The 16,954-nt window shown below is 39.0% G+C and overlaps 1 protein-coding gene across 6 annotated transcripts in view; it reads right to left on the bottom strand.

Annotated features, from left to right (window-relative positions):
• The window catches only part of MAST4 (microtubule associated serine/threonine kinase family member 4), a gene marked incomplete at its 5' end in the record, with an annotated part of 211,650 nt that overhangs the window by 147,753 nt on the left and 46,943 nt on the right, over positions 1-16,954 (bottom strand). The gene's annotated exons all lie outside the window — the stretch shown is intronic.

Here is a 16,954-nt window from a genome sequence, read left to right as displayed (position 1 = left end):
CAATAGAATCAGGAAGGCCACAGGTTTCCATCTCTGATCTAAATTGGTATCATCCTGCTTGGTGTCTCCATAATATTCTACCTATGGTATACATGCAAAATGCTCTATCTCCACCTTCACACACCAACCCACTCATGACATCCAAGAGATTTTAAAAATCAGCATGATGTGGATACGGAAATGATAAGAAAGCAAGTTAAAACTACTGTAATATCACATCAGCACTTTAAATGCATGCAGATAGGGTCTCATACATACAGGATTCACAGGGAATCATGATCAATCAAGTACTTAGCACATGAGAGTTAAGGTATCTTAATTCCTACTTTGTATCTTTCATTTAACTTCTTAAAATAAACCTAGCATTCAGAGCGTAACACAGAGCATGTGTTTTTAAAACACATATGCACAATATATCTTGTGTGTCCTCATTATATCACAGTAGTTCTGTATTTATTTATTCCAGTTTATTAAAATGGGGGCCTGCCTTCCATCCCTTCCAAGGCTCCTCCTCTCCCAGATGTTTCCCAAGCAGTCTCAAACTGTGTCTGCACCCTTCTGGTCTCTGTTCTGCCCTCTTCATTATTCTGAGCATTCTTAGGGTAGGAGAGCTTGCTACAACAGGAGAGGGAGATCCCCTGGATTCTTCAGCAGCCTCTTGACCCTGCTTCCTCTGCTTCAGCCTTGAGTCTGAACTGCTCCTTGTCACAGGCCCTTTCTGCTCAGTAAACCCTGTTGCCCCTTCAGCATTCAGCTCCTCCTCCCAATCTTCTCCCTCTGACCTCTCCTACATGTCCTACCACCAATCCCCTGGCTCTGAGCCTTCCTCCTCTGGGGTTCCCCAGCTGGTGCTTCCCATCACTCTTCTTCATCCAGCCAGTCCCTGATCTGACACAGCTCTGAACACCTGGGTTCTCAGTATAACACTTAACCAGACTAGAGGCATTATCAAAATTCATAGGAGTACATACTACACTTGGGAGCTGGCTTGGAGGGCCGGATTCTGGCATGAGGTCCTGAAAACAGGTTGACAATACGCTTGGTATACTGGCCAACCTGCTACCCAATGGCCTCCATCACTGAGCTGGCTGAGTTGTCTCCAGTGTGGTGTTGAAGGAGTCCAGGCCTGTGATCCGAGACAACTTCAACAGCCCAGCCAAGGATCAACGTAAAGTTATGTAGCAGTGTCTAGCATCTTGCCAATGTTATCTGTCCACTTGCTGTTAGACAAGGTCTTCCCATAAAGTGTTGTGATCAAGTGTCATAGAGGTAACTCATTGATGTGGAAGACACAAACCAACCAAATCAGCTTACGACCAATCTTGACCTCTACCCAATGCATGATACCACCATTCCAGCTAGTGTCAACATTTGTAGAATCAACTCCAGTGGCCTACAGCCTCTTACCAATGCCCTTATTCATGAGATCTACAAGATTATGAACAATAACTTCAGTTAGTTTTTCTCTCTTTGGGCCTTTCTCCAGAGTGCAGAGGTGGAGATATCTTTCACCTGGCTCACTGCACACAGAATAATGCTGTTCTCTGATGATGCTGGGGAAACTGCTGATCCGCATTGCCTGTTTTCAGAATAACTTTAGTTGTATTTTCATGGCCATTAAAAAAGATGAAGTCCTGTTCACCCTTCTGGCAAAGATTGTCAAATTCTTGATCCAGGGATTTCATAACGTTTTCTTGGGCCCTCTTGACTTCATTATGATCAACGTCCTCTTCAGTGATCAAGCCAGCATCCATAAAGGTGGCAGCAGTGATGGCAGCTGTAGCACACAGGCCAACACCGTGTCTGATGCTCTGCAGAACAACATTATGTATTTCTAATGTGATGTAATCTGTCTTTTTATTAGAATTGGAAGGTATACTTGGTTTTCCTAATGTAAATTCTTAACTTCCCATATTTCCATCTTGGGCATCAGCCATTTTTTATTCATTTTCATCAGCAGAGAAAATATTTCATTTGATGATATTGAAGCATCCTGCTTACTGTTCTGCTTATATTGAGTGAGACTTCTTCTCTCGCCTTCTTGCCACCTCCTCTTTTTGACTTGTCTGTTATGCTCAGGCAGATCTGGCAAGCCAATCAGATGTGGTGCAGTAGAACCAGTCCTCTCTCTCTCTGACTTTTAATGAAAACAATTTCCTTCACAGGGATCTTCACCTCAATAAGGTATATACAGTTAATGTGAGCTTCCTTTTTGCAACTTTTTGCATTCTTATAAAATATGTATAATATAAAAATAATAAGAAAAATATTGATATATAACATTAACTGCAAGAACTTGGCATCATTTTTAATTATTTTATGCAATTTTACACACATTCTCCACAATTTTTTTTTAATAAGACCAGTTTGAAGTTACTGGCACTTCCACAAAAACATAAAAATGTCAATATTTTTATGTAGTTATTTACCTTGCAAAACTAACCAAAATACTGTATGTTCTGAATTCCCAAGTCATGTTACAACTTTTTAGCACCCCTCATTTTGGAATTTGAAAGTGGAAAAATTCAACACACCCTATGTTATATATAATTATCAAGTTACTGATAAACATACAGTCTCTTCACCATCAAAAGTTTACAGAAAAATGTTTTCTATGCCGTAATTCATTTGATGCGTTAACAAAGCTGTCTGGAGAGATAATAGCTCAAAAGAAATTATCCTTCAATAAGTGCATTTCCCAAAGGTCATTTTATTACTAAGACAGATAATTGGCACTGCCACAATCTGACAAACTATAGTTCTATGCAGTGGGAAGTAGCATGAACATGACATATCATATGAGTAGAAACTTTCCTTAATTTATGCAAGAAACAAGTGTTTATATCAATGTTAAAATGTATCTGAAAATTTGGTGGTCAAATATCTCAGATTAGGTCATAATCTTAATGAAAATAAATAGTATTGTTAAGAAAAAATATCAAAGGAGGCAGAAGGACAATTATTCTTAGAAACATATTCATGCAATTAGATGAGAGATATACTTTTACCATATTGTCAAACAGTAATAAAGTAATAGTCTTGTCTGGAAGGTAGGAACAGAAGCAATTACTTTTAAATTTGTCCAATTCAATTTGAGAACCTGCCACACACAATTTAGGTAACTTCTATTAAAAATAATAAGAATGAATATTGGTCCATATCCAAATACTGAAAACATCAAATATTGATAATTCTAAGGAACAGGTTGGCTGATTTGGAAAGTACAGCTAACTAGCATTCAGAGGACCGTGAAAATGGTGCTTGGTACAGGTCCAAAAATGCAATGGAATTGGATTCAAACCATCCTTGGATACCTCTATAGAGACATATTGCTTGCTAAAGGATTTGACATGAAGGAACATTAAGTTTATGGTTTTCCTTTCAAACAGAACACCAAACAGTCAGCTTTGTAACATATTGTACACATTATCAAGAAATGTTGGTGCAATTATCAAAAGGCATTAATGAGAAGTACGATACAAGCTGTAGACATTTAGTTTGGCCAAATGCCAAACGCTCCAGCTATTAATGTAGCAGCTCTTTTTTCTGCTGCACGAGGCCACTAGACTACAGAAGGAGTGAACCCATGGGAAACAGTGTTAACTCTTTTGTGAAGCTTAATATAGCTTTAATAATAGTACAATTGACTGTTACAAATAAAGAGCCTTTGAGATAGCTTGGCAAACACATAATGATAGATAAATGGCTTGAAAACATCAGACAAAGCAAGCAAATACACTGCTCTGTGTTATGCCAATAGAAGCATCACCTAATCAGAAAATAATTTGAGCAGTGAGCCCAGTATAGAAACACAATCATAGTGTTTTGTTCTGATGTACAAGCTTCTGATAAGGATCACGTTCTCAAGAAATACATTCTTCCTGTTTGCAGCTGAACCTGGCTGTGCAGAGAACTAGTTTGTTGGTTCCCTGCAACTCATTTCCACCTGCCTCTTCAGAGCAGTTTAAGGATGGGGTTAAAGTGAGAAATGCCCATGAGCATACATGCAGCATTTTTAATTTTAAGCTCCCCTATAAAGCACGTGTGGCAGGATAGGCAAAAGAATATACTGGTTTTGTGCTTTTATATTGTTGCAGTATATTTTTATGATACAGCATCGTATAAATATTTTTTTAAATAAATAGAAAGGTAAATAAATAGATAAATAATGAACTGATGTTTAATTCACTAATACACCTGTCAATGGCATTCCAAACAAGGGAGGAAGCTACATTCATCTCATTGGGGAAATATGCATTTTTACTCCTGTTTGCCAAAACTGTGGATTTAAACTGTGTGGAGCTGAAAATGAGGTCAAAAGGTATGTCATCTGAAAGCCACTGCATTATTCTGTTTTAGAAATGTGCACAACAGCTATTGATGGGCATCATTTAAGCATTATAAGAACAATGCAGAAGTTTCCTATTGTTATGAAAGAATAAAGATGTTTAGCATCCAGAACAGTACTCAACTAAACCTGTAAAATGCATCTAAAAACTACAAAACAGTGAAAACTGAACTTCTGACCTACTATAAAAATATTAGATTACATGCAGCTATGGTTTCAGAGTGTGCAATCAAACTTTTGTATGCTCAAGTGCATAACTGAGAATATTAAGAGTATTAATGGTGTATAGCCCATTATAAGAACAACAACAAAAATCCATGTGGAATATATGAAACAAGACCTCTGTCCCTAGGGGGAAACAGTGTTTAGCTCCATTCTGATCCATTTAGTATATACTAAAAATGCTTTTTATTCTTTTTTTTTTAAAAAAATGGTCTAATGAGCAGGTTTTCTTTTCTGTACCATTATTGTTTTCATTACCATGCAATTACTGTGGTAAATACTGATTAGGATGACTAATTTCTCAATAATCAATTAAAACAACAAAAGGAACAATCCCACACAAAGTCTCTGGAATTTTCTACTATCTCACTTCCTCATATATAAAGCATTGTTTTTCATTAATACATATAGTAATGATTCAACTCATTTGTGTACTTCCAGGCCCTTACCAAAGAAAAATCATTTCACTATGAGCAACAGGATGCAGAGCTTCCTTTCCCACCAGAACATCTAATTACCCTAGATTTCTGAGACCAGGAATGCTAAAAATTAGGTCAGAACTCAATCTAGACTATTGTTTATATTTTTTTTGTAGTTGTTATGATAAGCAATTTTGTAAGCAATCTTTATTTGATTTCACTGACACTTTGAGTACTTATTTTCTCTCTGTTTCACACACAGGGGCTGGTGGGGCCAGGGGACTGGATTACAATGAAAAGGAACTATCTGTGTACACCTAGGGAAACTCCACATACCATGCAATTTCCTCTGAGTTTTCAAACAGCTGGTCTTGTTGGCTGTTGGGAGTTCCAGCTCCTTACATGGTTCCTTCACCAACTCAAATGATTCATTTGATTACAACCGGAATCTGCAGTTTGATCATACTTTCTGTGAGAGCAGAAATATGCCCAAACGTACTATAAATGATTAAATCCCCTAATGGTTCCTTCACCTGGAAAAGTTCTTTGGAAGAACAAAAGCAAAAGGCCTAGATTGCTTCCCTTTGAACTTCATCCAGAAGAAGAGCTTGCCCTCTCCAAACCAAGAAAGCACTGTCTCAGAGATGCATCTGTGCAGCAGCCAGTGCCAGGCAGCAGCGCCCTCTTCTGCTGGCCTCCTTCACGGGGCTGGCTTGCTCTCGTGATGAGAGATCAGTAGGCCAAACGGCCTTGGCTTCCCCTGTATTGAACTGCCTTGACTGGGGAATTTGCCGCTGTAACTACAGCTATCACAATTCTAACTGCAATAGCATATAAATTTCTGCTGAGGCCGTCAGGAACACGGGCAGTGGTAGGTGCTGCTTTTGCTTGCACAGACCTTCTCTCTCTTCCTAACTTTCTCTAACTGAAGACAATGTTTGTGGCTTGTCAATATAAAAATTAGTTGCAACCCAACTGACTCATTCAGCAATTGAGTGAGGATTGGAATTTGAACCCTGATTTGAAGTCTCCATATTTATTGAGTCCTGGTGTGCACAAGGACTATTCCTTTTTGGGATTTCACTGGAGTTTCTATACTGGCATTAAGGCTGCCCCCACAGGAATTTTGTGCCACACAGATTCTGAAAGAGGCGAGATGAAAGGTTTCTGCCTTTAGGAGCTATACAACATAGGCAGAGGAGAAGAGCTTTCAAGGGCTGGCTGGAAAAATGGGCTGCGCACCTAGTAACCAACACCGCAGAGGGCTTACACTGCTTAGCAACTCTGCAGCACTATCACCATCATGGAGTAGCTGAGGGCCTCCTCTTCTGGACAGCTATTACTATCTCTGTTGCTCTCACTGCTTTGCAGCAGTGGGTTCTATAGCCACCGTCTCCTGTTCCAGACAAAGAGGCAGGCAGTCACTGACAGACTTGACATTGCTTTGGTGTTAGCCACCTTGTGATTTAGTAAGGTTGGGAGCATGCAATGCAATATCCTGGTGCCCTGTCTTCTTGAACTGGTTGTGGGGGAAAGCCCTGCCACAGAGGCTGACAAACATTTTAGGCTGAAATTGGTCTTCAACAGAACCACTGGTCCTCTCAAAATGAAAATTATGTTCCTTGATGTAGAAGGTATACCCTGAAACTGAAAGGGTCAATTGACAGACCTTTGAATACTTTTTAAGGACATATTAAGCTGTCCACTAACTAAATTTACATAAAATTATAAGCAATTTACAATCCCTCTTCCGAAATCTTTGTATTTATCACATCCTTTATGCTGTCACTGTTTTCTTCTCTTTCACTGCTCTCCTCTCCATTCTACAACTTAATTTTTTCCCACACTCCCAATGCACCATGGGTGATATACACTGAACCCTGAACCCCAGTAGCACAGTGGGTCTGGCTGTTAACCAGTAAGTTGATAGTTCCAGCCCACCCAGGGACAGTGAAGGGGGTTGGAATAAATGACCCTCAGGATCCCTTCCAGTTCTACAGTTCTATGATTCTATAAGATCTCTAAGTTTACCAGAACCACACCTTATGATCAACCATTCCCCCTTATGCCTCTGTCTATATTGCGGTTTCTATAAATGAACTGGAACACTTCTACAGTTCAACTACTAGTAAGTCCTAAAACTGTAATCTCAGTCTTTCTAGAATCCTGTACAATGGGAGCTTCCTCTGACTTCATGATAAGGGTCATATTTTGTGATTGTTCCAGCGCAAATAATGTTTAAAAATATTTGGCACCTTAGATTTAAAAAGTTTTGAATTCTGTATCCAATGTCATTATCTCAAAGACTTCCACCTTTATAATGGGTCTTCTCCTCCCTTTCTTCTTCCTGTATGCTCCCACCACCAACTACAAATCTGTTTTCGAGTTCGCCCAACAAAGCAGATTTGGGAGGCTCGGTAAGAGAAGAAGTCATTTTGCACAGGCAAAAGTCCTTGTGCTGACAGGATGGCCTTGTGGGATAGAATGTATATTTGTGGGATAGAATGTATATTTAAAAAATTGTTTTAAAAATCACAATTAAATTCTAATAATTTAAGAAAAAGCACAGAACTTGACAAAACACAACCAGATATACCCAATCACAATAGACGGAGTAAAAATCACAGCCAGTTGCACCTTAGAAGACAATGAGATGTGGAACAAGGTTTCAGAAGGTGAATGAAACTCCATTTTATGATGTGGTCTTGAGTTAAAGTTTGTAAGTCAACCCAGTACATTTCACTGCAAGACAAGGTATAAACAAATAAATGTATTAACAAGATAAAATTGGGAGGCAGATTATGTGAAAACAAACATAAGAACATAAGAAAAGTTCTGCTGGATCAGACAAAAAGCCTACCAAGTCCAATATCCTGTTTTCTACATTAGACAATGAGATACCTATGGAAAGGCCATAAGAACAAGAGGACAATAGCCCACTTCTGCTGCTGTCCCATATTCAAATAACCCACTTCTGCTGCTGTTCCATCCAGCAACCATTATTCAAAGCCATCATGATTCCTAGTCAATGAGAACATGCATTTTTCTAATTCCCTTTTAAAACTCTCCAAGACGTGGTAACAGCCACCAATTTGAGGAACTGAATTCCATAATATACTTATGCACTGTGTGAAGAAGCACTTCCTTTTGTCTGCCATGAATGTCCCACCATTCATCTTCCCTAGATGCCTTGGCCACTGTACTCCATGTTCTAGTACTTCCAGATTGGATTATTATAATGCATTCTATGTGTGGCTACCCTTAAAGATGGCTCAGAAACATTTTGTTCCAAAATGCTGCAAGCAGATTACTGGCTGGGGTTCCTTTCATATCTCATATAACAGCTGCACCGGTTGCCAGTTCACTTCCGACCCAAATTCAAGGTGCTCAAGTTATTGTTTAAAGCTCTAAATGACTCGTGCCCCCAAATACCTGAAAGTCTCCTTCCCTAAAGACCCTCTCTTGTGCCAAGATTGGCAGAAGCGGCACTCTTAGTTGTTCTATCGCTCTTAAAAGCTTGGGGGGGTGATGGTCCAGGAGGGGGCATTCTCTGTGGCAGCCCCTAACTGTAGAACTCCCCACATCATCTGTCTCTGTCAACAGTGCCATATTTTATGCCATCCAGAGTCTTATGGAAAGTTCTAATAGGAGGGCATAACAGCATAAATGATGATAATAGCTATATCATAATTAATCAGATACTGTTTCCTATGAAAAGCATTCCAAGTCACTATCCCTTGAAGATCTATGCTAGATGATAAAAGAGACAAGTATCAGTTCTACAAACTATATAAAATGTTTGGGCCTCCTCATGACTCAAGGTGTATTTAACTAACATGCTGCATGTATGCTCATGGGCATTTAACCTATAAAAGGATGCCTCAATATCACACTCCCACATCAAAGGCTAATGCATATAAAATACTCTGATCACAGTATCTCCCCTGCCAGGTAAGTAGCATATAACAAATATACTCTGGTTTCTCTTCAGATCACATACAAAATATTATGATGTTGAGGATATACCTCGCACCAGGAGTTGAGATCAGCTGAAACAATCAAGTCTACAGGGCCATTTATCAGACATGACAGTTCCACTAGACAGCACCATACACAGATGCACCAGCAAAACAAGGGTAGGTGGGTGTGTTTTGCCACCTACATTGCTATGAAATTCTGTTCTTTAAAAAAGATGCTGCCACAGATTGTCTGCTACATATAGGTGCAATATGTGTCCCTCAACTGCCTCTCTGCTGAATAGTTTGAAATGCACTGTATGCCAGATACATACATTAGGAAGGTCTCTGTCCCTCAGCCAATTCCCCGCCCCAAAATTCATGTTCCTTCACACATCAGGAGAGGAAAAATGTACCCATGTCTTCTAAGTTAACACACATATCAATATCTGCAATAATTTTATACTGAATCAGATATATTCTTATGAAAGCTTTTATGGAGTGTTAAGAACCCTCACAGAGGAGAATATAGTAACTGATACACCTCAGTGTAGAGGTGCTCTTTAATGAAAGAGACCATAAGGCACAGTGACATCAGCAAACCTAGCCACGTGTCAACAATGCTAATTGATGCTTTAAGGACTCATATTTTTCATGCAAGAAGACAGAGTGCAATGCATAAAGAAAAGGTGAATAACAATAAAATATTGTGCTTTAGCAAGTACTAAATGCATACTGGTAAAGTAGAGGATAGGTCTTCCCTCTAGGCATGATAATTGCTAGATTTTGACACCTTAATTTTCAAAAAAAGGGGGGGGAGTGTACAGATTATTTAAAACTTTTTGAAAGTATACTACAGAAGTTAATAGCAGAAGAGTGTGGTGGTGTATTTTTTGAGAAATTGCTTGATTTTTATTGAAGACAGAAATGTCCTTTACAATAAAAAAAAACCTGATTGGTTTTATGCAAGCACTATATTTACTAGAAATGTAACAACTTTGGCTTTTTAAATCCTATAGTCAAGAAATTTGTTTATACTTGCAGCAACAATAATAAGCATGGTTCACTTTAGCCACAGTCATTCCAATGTTTTAGGATACATGAGTTCAACATTATAAACTATGATTTCTCCAATAGTATCAATAAAAACAAAGGAAACTATATTATTTTTTTAAAAGCTCCAGAGTCCAGAAAGCAATTTTCTCAAAATGCCTCAACCAGCTCAAGTTATCTAGCATTGATAGTTTGTACTGTAATATGGTATTGTTGGTACATGAAAACCACTACACTTCATAATACTGAGCAGTTAACAAAGCATCTTTCAGTAAGGACTTGCAGTTAAGAGCTGAAGAGTTTACAAAACTCCCAGCACTCTAAAAATATACAAAGCTGCAATTTAAAGCCCCTCTGTACTACATACTGAAACAATGGGGTTGTATAGCAAACATGAGGAAGGAAGTTTAGTCAAAGATGAATGACCAAAGCATATTCATTCCTAAACAATAGACTGCAACAATGAAGTTTAAAAGTATTGGTACACCCACCTTCAGTTGTAAAAATTATATTACTTTGTTTAAAATTCATATATCAAATGTTGGTTCATATAAAATATTGAAGTGCTTGTGCTTAATCCATTAATGTGTTCTTTAAAAAATACTTTTAAAAGACAACAAAATACTTTTAAAATACAACAAAAACGAAAACACATCCACCTATGAACTTGAAATCAATCACACTCTAGCATAACTTTGTGCCTTATTCCTAAAACATAATCCTACAACTTTCAAACTTGCAATGAAAAAAAACCTCAGTACCCATGTATGCTATTTAATTCTGAGAATAAACCTTTAATAATTACCAACATTTATTTGAATGCTAAATGGTCCACACTTAAGGTTATTTTTGCACATGTCAGTCATCATAATGTTACTAAATATCACATTTGTAGCTCTTTAGTGTCAGCTTATATTAAAAATCAAACTTCTTTCCTCAAGGAAATGTTACTAGAGAGAATTACAGTATTTTTCACCCCTCCTGGGGAAGGAAGGCAGACAGTTTTCTGACAAGGAATTCTTTGATGAGCCATCTATCATGCTGTACTTGTGGCATGACACCCAACACTTTAAAATCATCCCTAGGTTTTTGCATAACACATGAATGCAAATCAAACTTTTGCAACACAATTCCTCACTGAGAAAGCATAACTCATGAACTAGGTAACCTACCTGAAGCCCTCGTCTCCTCAGAATGCTGGACTCGTCCATTGCTTCCCTCATTCCTTCCACAACAATATAGCCATGCTGTACTATCTCAGACTTCAGCACACTTAATTCAGATCCTAGCAGCTGCTAAACACTTACATCACAGCTTATCTGATTGGAGAGGAAAAGTCAGCTGACTACAGCCAGTTATTCTCTCAGTAACTTCTGAGCTCATGAATGCTTGCAGTACTGTGTTACAAAGCAGCAAGTGGGCTCCAGACACCTAGCACGTTTATCTAGGCAGGAGCAGCTATTCAGCAGAGGAAATCCTGCAAGAGCACTGCTACGCTCCGAAAACAATAACCCCGGCATCCTGTGCTAACAGCAAACTGTTTTAAGCACAGACTATAGGTCAAGCTTTTGAGAGGAAGTGTGAGGTCAAAATGTCTGAGTTAATCAGCAGTGACACCTCAAGAGAAGGCAAAAGCCGATAGAGGGAAAAACGAAGCATAGCTGGTCACTCAAGCAGCACAACAAAGTCTGGCTCTCATCGTTTCAATGACATCAAAGGTGTGGGGAGGGGGGAAGGCAGAACACGAGAGATCTATGGCAGCTTTCCAATCAACACTGGTGTTTATTCTAAAAACATTAATGCAAAATTGTTTAGCTTGCTAGAATGTATGCTCTACCTATATATTTCAAAGCTTTTAAAATATTAATATTCATAGTATTAATACCTCATAAAATACAGTCATCGGTTAAACAGTTAACCTATGCTAAGGAGATGAAGTAGTAGATACAAATATTATTTCTCCCCCTCATCATGCATAATTTCACACTCTGTTTCCACTTGTTTACTCTGATCATTTCCATTTTATTCCAGTTCAAGACTGCAAGGAGCTGAATATTAAGCTTTTATTGCTTGAATATTGCCACAGTAATAGTGATACCACAATGCCAGATTATAAGAAATCATCTTTCCCCATTTTCAGATTCCTGTATTTAGGCAATGTGGACTAAGTATCAAAGAAGAGAAAGAGGAACCAACTTGCCCCTTAACCATAGTCACACATCTTTATCAGAGTTCATGATTTCTGGTCAAATGAATTTCAAAAGGAAAAAGAGAAAGCTATTTGATTTGCCTTATCAGTACAGCTGAGGTTAAAGCAATGATTGATTTTTTTTGAAGCTGTCATCAGGCTATTAGGCTTGATATCAATTGATTAGAGTGTGTCATTAAAAATTGCTTAGGGATTTAACAGTCTATCCGCCAACTAAATCAATTGCATTTCATGCTTCAAAATTGGGCTCTGCATCTCTCTTTAGGTTTACAGGACAAACTCTTGTGAACAAGTATTTAATTCCTAACTCAAGAGAGGATTCTTTCAAATATACTAATGAGTTGTCATGAAGATTATTCTTCTGATACCATTTCAAGAGCTGCTTCACATACTACTTCCATTATATGAGTGTTCATACTTGGGCTGGAAAGAACACCCACCATAATCAGATAGGAATGGCTATCATGAGAATGGTTTTCAGTCTGGTGTGCACACATCAAGATGACTCCAAAAGTATTTGGTTCACAATACACATACACTGATAAAGTCATAAGCATTTTTACAAAAATTAAGCATGTGACCATCCTGAAGCAAAGGCACTAAGAATACACATTTATACTGGAATTATAAAGTAAATACACCAACATTCCATCAACAGTTATGTGAACAAACCCAGGAAACCCTTCGGATACTAAGCAAAGTCAAATTTTGTTAAAGAGACTGAATAAAACCTGGAGACAAATTTCTTCCATTTTCTTTACCACTGCCTCCCCCACAGCAATGATAGGTTGAATTTAAGACATGCCCATCAATTTCCCTTCAGATGGGTCTAGATCCAAATTATAGTAAACAAAACTTAACTACAGTCATAAAAGGTAAAGGTAAAGGGACCCCTGACCATTAGGTCCAGTCGTGACTGACTCTGGGGTTGCGGCGCTCATCTCGCTTTATTGGCCAAGGGAGCCAGCGTACAGCTTCCGGGTCATGTGGTCAGCATGACTAAGCTGCTTCTGGCGAACCAGAGCAGCACACGGAAACTCCATTTACCTTCCCGCCGGAGCGGTACCTATTTATCTACTTGCACTTTGACGTGCTTTCGAACTGCTAGGTTGGCAGGAGAAGGGACCAAGCAACAGGAGCTCACCCCGTCGCAGGGATTCGAACCGCCAACCTTCTGATCGGCAAGTCCCAGGCTCTGTGGTTTAACCCACAGCGCCACCCGCATCCCTTAATTACAGTCGTACCTCGGGTTGAAGTAGCTTTGGGATGAATATTTTCGGGTTGAGCTTCGCAGCAACCCAGAAGTAACAGAGCACGTTACTTCCAGGTTTCGCCGCTCGCACAGACGCTCAAAATGACATCACGCACCTGTGCGGAAGCGGCAAAACGCAATGAGCAGACGCGCCATCGCGTCTTACATTTACTTCAGGATGCAAACAGGGCTCCGGAATGGATCCCGTTCGTATCCACATTAGGGATTGGATCTAAACATGTCCATCCACAATTTCAATTCTCCCTTCTACCTGCAGCTTCCCAGGCCACCTGCATACTGCCCTGGAAGGTCCCCTGATGGGTTCTAACATGTACCTCTCATTCACAGAAAAACCTGTGACGGTATCTAACACAATCAATTTTATATATCTAATGCAACTTTTGGAAGAGGTTACCAAGCTGCTATCTTATATTCTTTCTAGAAGTCTGTAGCCAAAGATATTGTAGGTTGGCCAAAATCAATATGGCTTCTCCATTACTCATCTCCATTTATCCCCTACTGCTTTCCTGTTTTTCAATCTGTCACTTTACCAAGCATCTTGAGCAGTTTCCCTAGTCCTCCTGTCTTCCCACAGCCTACACTGTACAAGCATTCTGAACCTTAAGCAGTGCAAGCACCTTTTCCTTACTGCTAACCTGCGATGCTAAAAAAAGTTGCTAAACTCCTATTATCCCTGATCACTGGAAATGCTGAAGGAAGCTCATGAGAGATGAAGTCCAAAAATATATGGTGAGGCCCAGTTTGACCACATCCTCCATTTGCTTCTTCTTTCCTTGGATCATCATTTTCCAAATGACCTTCCTCAATCTCCTCTTTCACTTACGGTCTATCCCTCAGATCCCTTTTTCTTGGCTTACTCTAGAGCTTGGGAAACCCTGCTCTACATCTTTCCTCAGCAGAATTTCTTTGGGGCTTCTGGCTCTTAATTATCTGCCCCGCTGGGCCACTTTACAATACTCAGTTTTAATATCTGTGCTTTTTGGATTCTCTTCAGTCCCAACATGGCTAATGTTCATGACCAATGGGAATTGTCATCCAAAATTCTGGAAGGGACCAGGTTGAAAGAAAACTATCCTAAAGCCTATGTAAGGATTAAAATTCCCAGCAATGCATTTTTGTAAAGCTGAGCAAAATGGTGTCGTACTGCTCCAGAGAGGAGGGTGGGCTTAGTTTTCGCAGACATGCATTGGGTGCAAATGGAGCTTTCATCTAAGAACCCCTCCACATGTGGTCTCCCCTTTTCTCCCACAATCGTGGCAGTCAATTCACCAGGCCCATAAAAATATGAAATGAAGACACAACCTTCCCAGAAGAGTGCCCATTTTCTTGCCCAGCCCAGGGAACAGTCCCGCTTGCTGCACTAAGTTGTGTCCACTCATAACAGGATCACAGGAGGCATGTCTCTTGTTCAATCAATGTCTTTGTAAAGTAGAGCATCATGGGAGAGGCCTGCTTTCGCCAGAAAGTGGAGCCTAACCCAACCTACCATCCCTACTGGCTAAAGGGAAATACCACAGCCTTTGTTCAAGTTCTACCTCCAGTAGAAGCCAGGACATTAATAAGAACAGATAGTTGTATTTTTTTTTTTGCTTTTGTTTTGTGGTAATGTATTCTATCACAGTTCCTGTGTTTGAAGGATTTGCTTTTTTTGTTATATTCTGTATGCTTTATTTATACCATTCTTTCTACATTATGTATGCCAAGTGCTATTCAGTTATTATTTTTAATGATTTAATTCCTGCCAAATAAATAACTATCCTTTATTTGCTAGTTTACAAAGCATGAGGTCTATTGTCAAAAATACTGTCTCTCCGGCTTTGTTTACAGAGGCATGGTAGTGAGATGACAGGCTACCCAGAAATATTGAAGGAAGGGAAATCACATTTCTGAGACACATCTACCTAAAATAGGAAACCAGTTCAGAAGGCAAAAGTCTAAAGCAAAGGACTAAGCTAGAACCTCTCTCCCCCATTTACTAGTTTTCAATTTCCAGAGAGCTTTATTGATGAAAAAGGTAGACTGAAGTTAATTCCCTCCACTTCAGTGCTCTGGCACCCAAATTCAGTCTGTAGCAGTTGAGAACTAGATCTTGTGATGGTGACATCAATGCAGGCCTATTTGTAAGGCTTCCTCAACAAACAGATGGGGTATAAGTGCATACGGAAATAAATTGAAACTGAACCTGTTATTTTCCCCTTTCTATGGAGGTTATTAAGTAGCACCCATCTCTCTAAAACAACTACTGGCATTTTAAATTCTTGGTTCCAGCACTCCTTTTTCAAAATCTCAGCAAACATTTGCGAAGTGAGGAATGAAGAGGGACATTTTTGCAGTAGAGGTGAAAAGTACATTTCTTACCAAAGGCCAATGTGAAAGATAAAAATACAGGCTAGTATTTAGCCATTAACAAAGTCTACGAGGAGGATTATGACAATCGCACCCTCAAATCTAGCTTGAAAAAATATTGATTTCCTGTCAGAAAGCATCACTTTGAGAAGCAGGCACACATACATAAAAATTATATTACATGCTGGAGGCAAAAACTTGTGAGACAAAATAAAGTGTTGAAAGAATGGCTCTGGGCAATAATATAGATATTGAAGAACCAGTAAGATAAAATGACTGTCTTTGCTACATATTTGTGTATTTTGACCAGGTGTGGGATGCTAGTCTTAGATTTGGAAAGTTTGTTGTGTCAATTTGTTGAATGTTGTACAGTGGAATTTGACTATTTTTTCAGATATAACATACGCAAACTGTCAAGATACTAGAATCAGATGTCCATCAAGCAACACAAATATCATTATAAATAATTCTTAATAGACACACAAGTTCATAATGAGACATGTGGTCCCCAAGCACTTTAAAATGCTAAAACCAACACACTTAATTGAGCCTAGAAGACAACTGGCAGCCAGTGAAGTTGTTTCAGTATCAGAATAACAATATCCCAGTGCTAACTGCCACATTTTACACAATAGCCAGTTCCAGAGCTTGCATGTGAGTTTGTAGCCTTCTTCCCACGAATGCTCCTTGGGCTATAATCAAGGATGTGAATTTTTAATTGGTAATTGTAATTTTTAGTCAGTTTTGTATAACCACAAATATTTACAAAGAAAATTATGAAAAAATGAAAAAAACTACAGTAATAACAAACTAAATGGAATATCATCTCAATTTTTTTGGATCATGTGAAGTATGTGCCTCGTTACACCAGAATTCAGTAAGCACTATTCACCTCTGTCTCAATATATTACATTTCTGCTTTTGACTCTTAAATAATTAGTAAACTTTACCACGGGTAGTGTAATTGTACAATTTTGCTTCCTACAGTTATGAAAAGTATTCCATTCCTGCACCGCATTGTGACTTGGGATAGACCCTATCAGTGAGTGACTGCAATCTGTTGAGAACTACATGGGCTAAGACTTTCCCCACAGCACTCAGCAGGACTATTCCACAGTAGTCATTACA

The sequence above is a fragment of the Podarcis vaucheri genome (assembly GCF_965113315.1).
Source record: "Podarcis vaucheri genome assembly, chromosome: 11".
NCBI lineage: Eukaryota > Metazoa > Chordata > Lepidosauria > Squamata > Lacertidae > Podarcis > Podarcis vaucheri.
The sequence above is the reverse complement of the archived record's forward strand: the minus strand, read 5'-3'. Positions and strand labels throughout refer to the sequence as shown.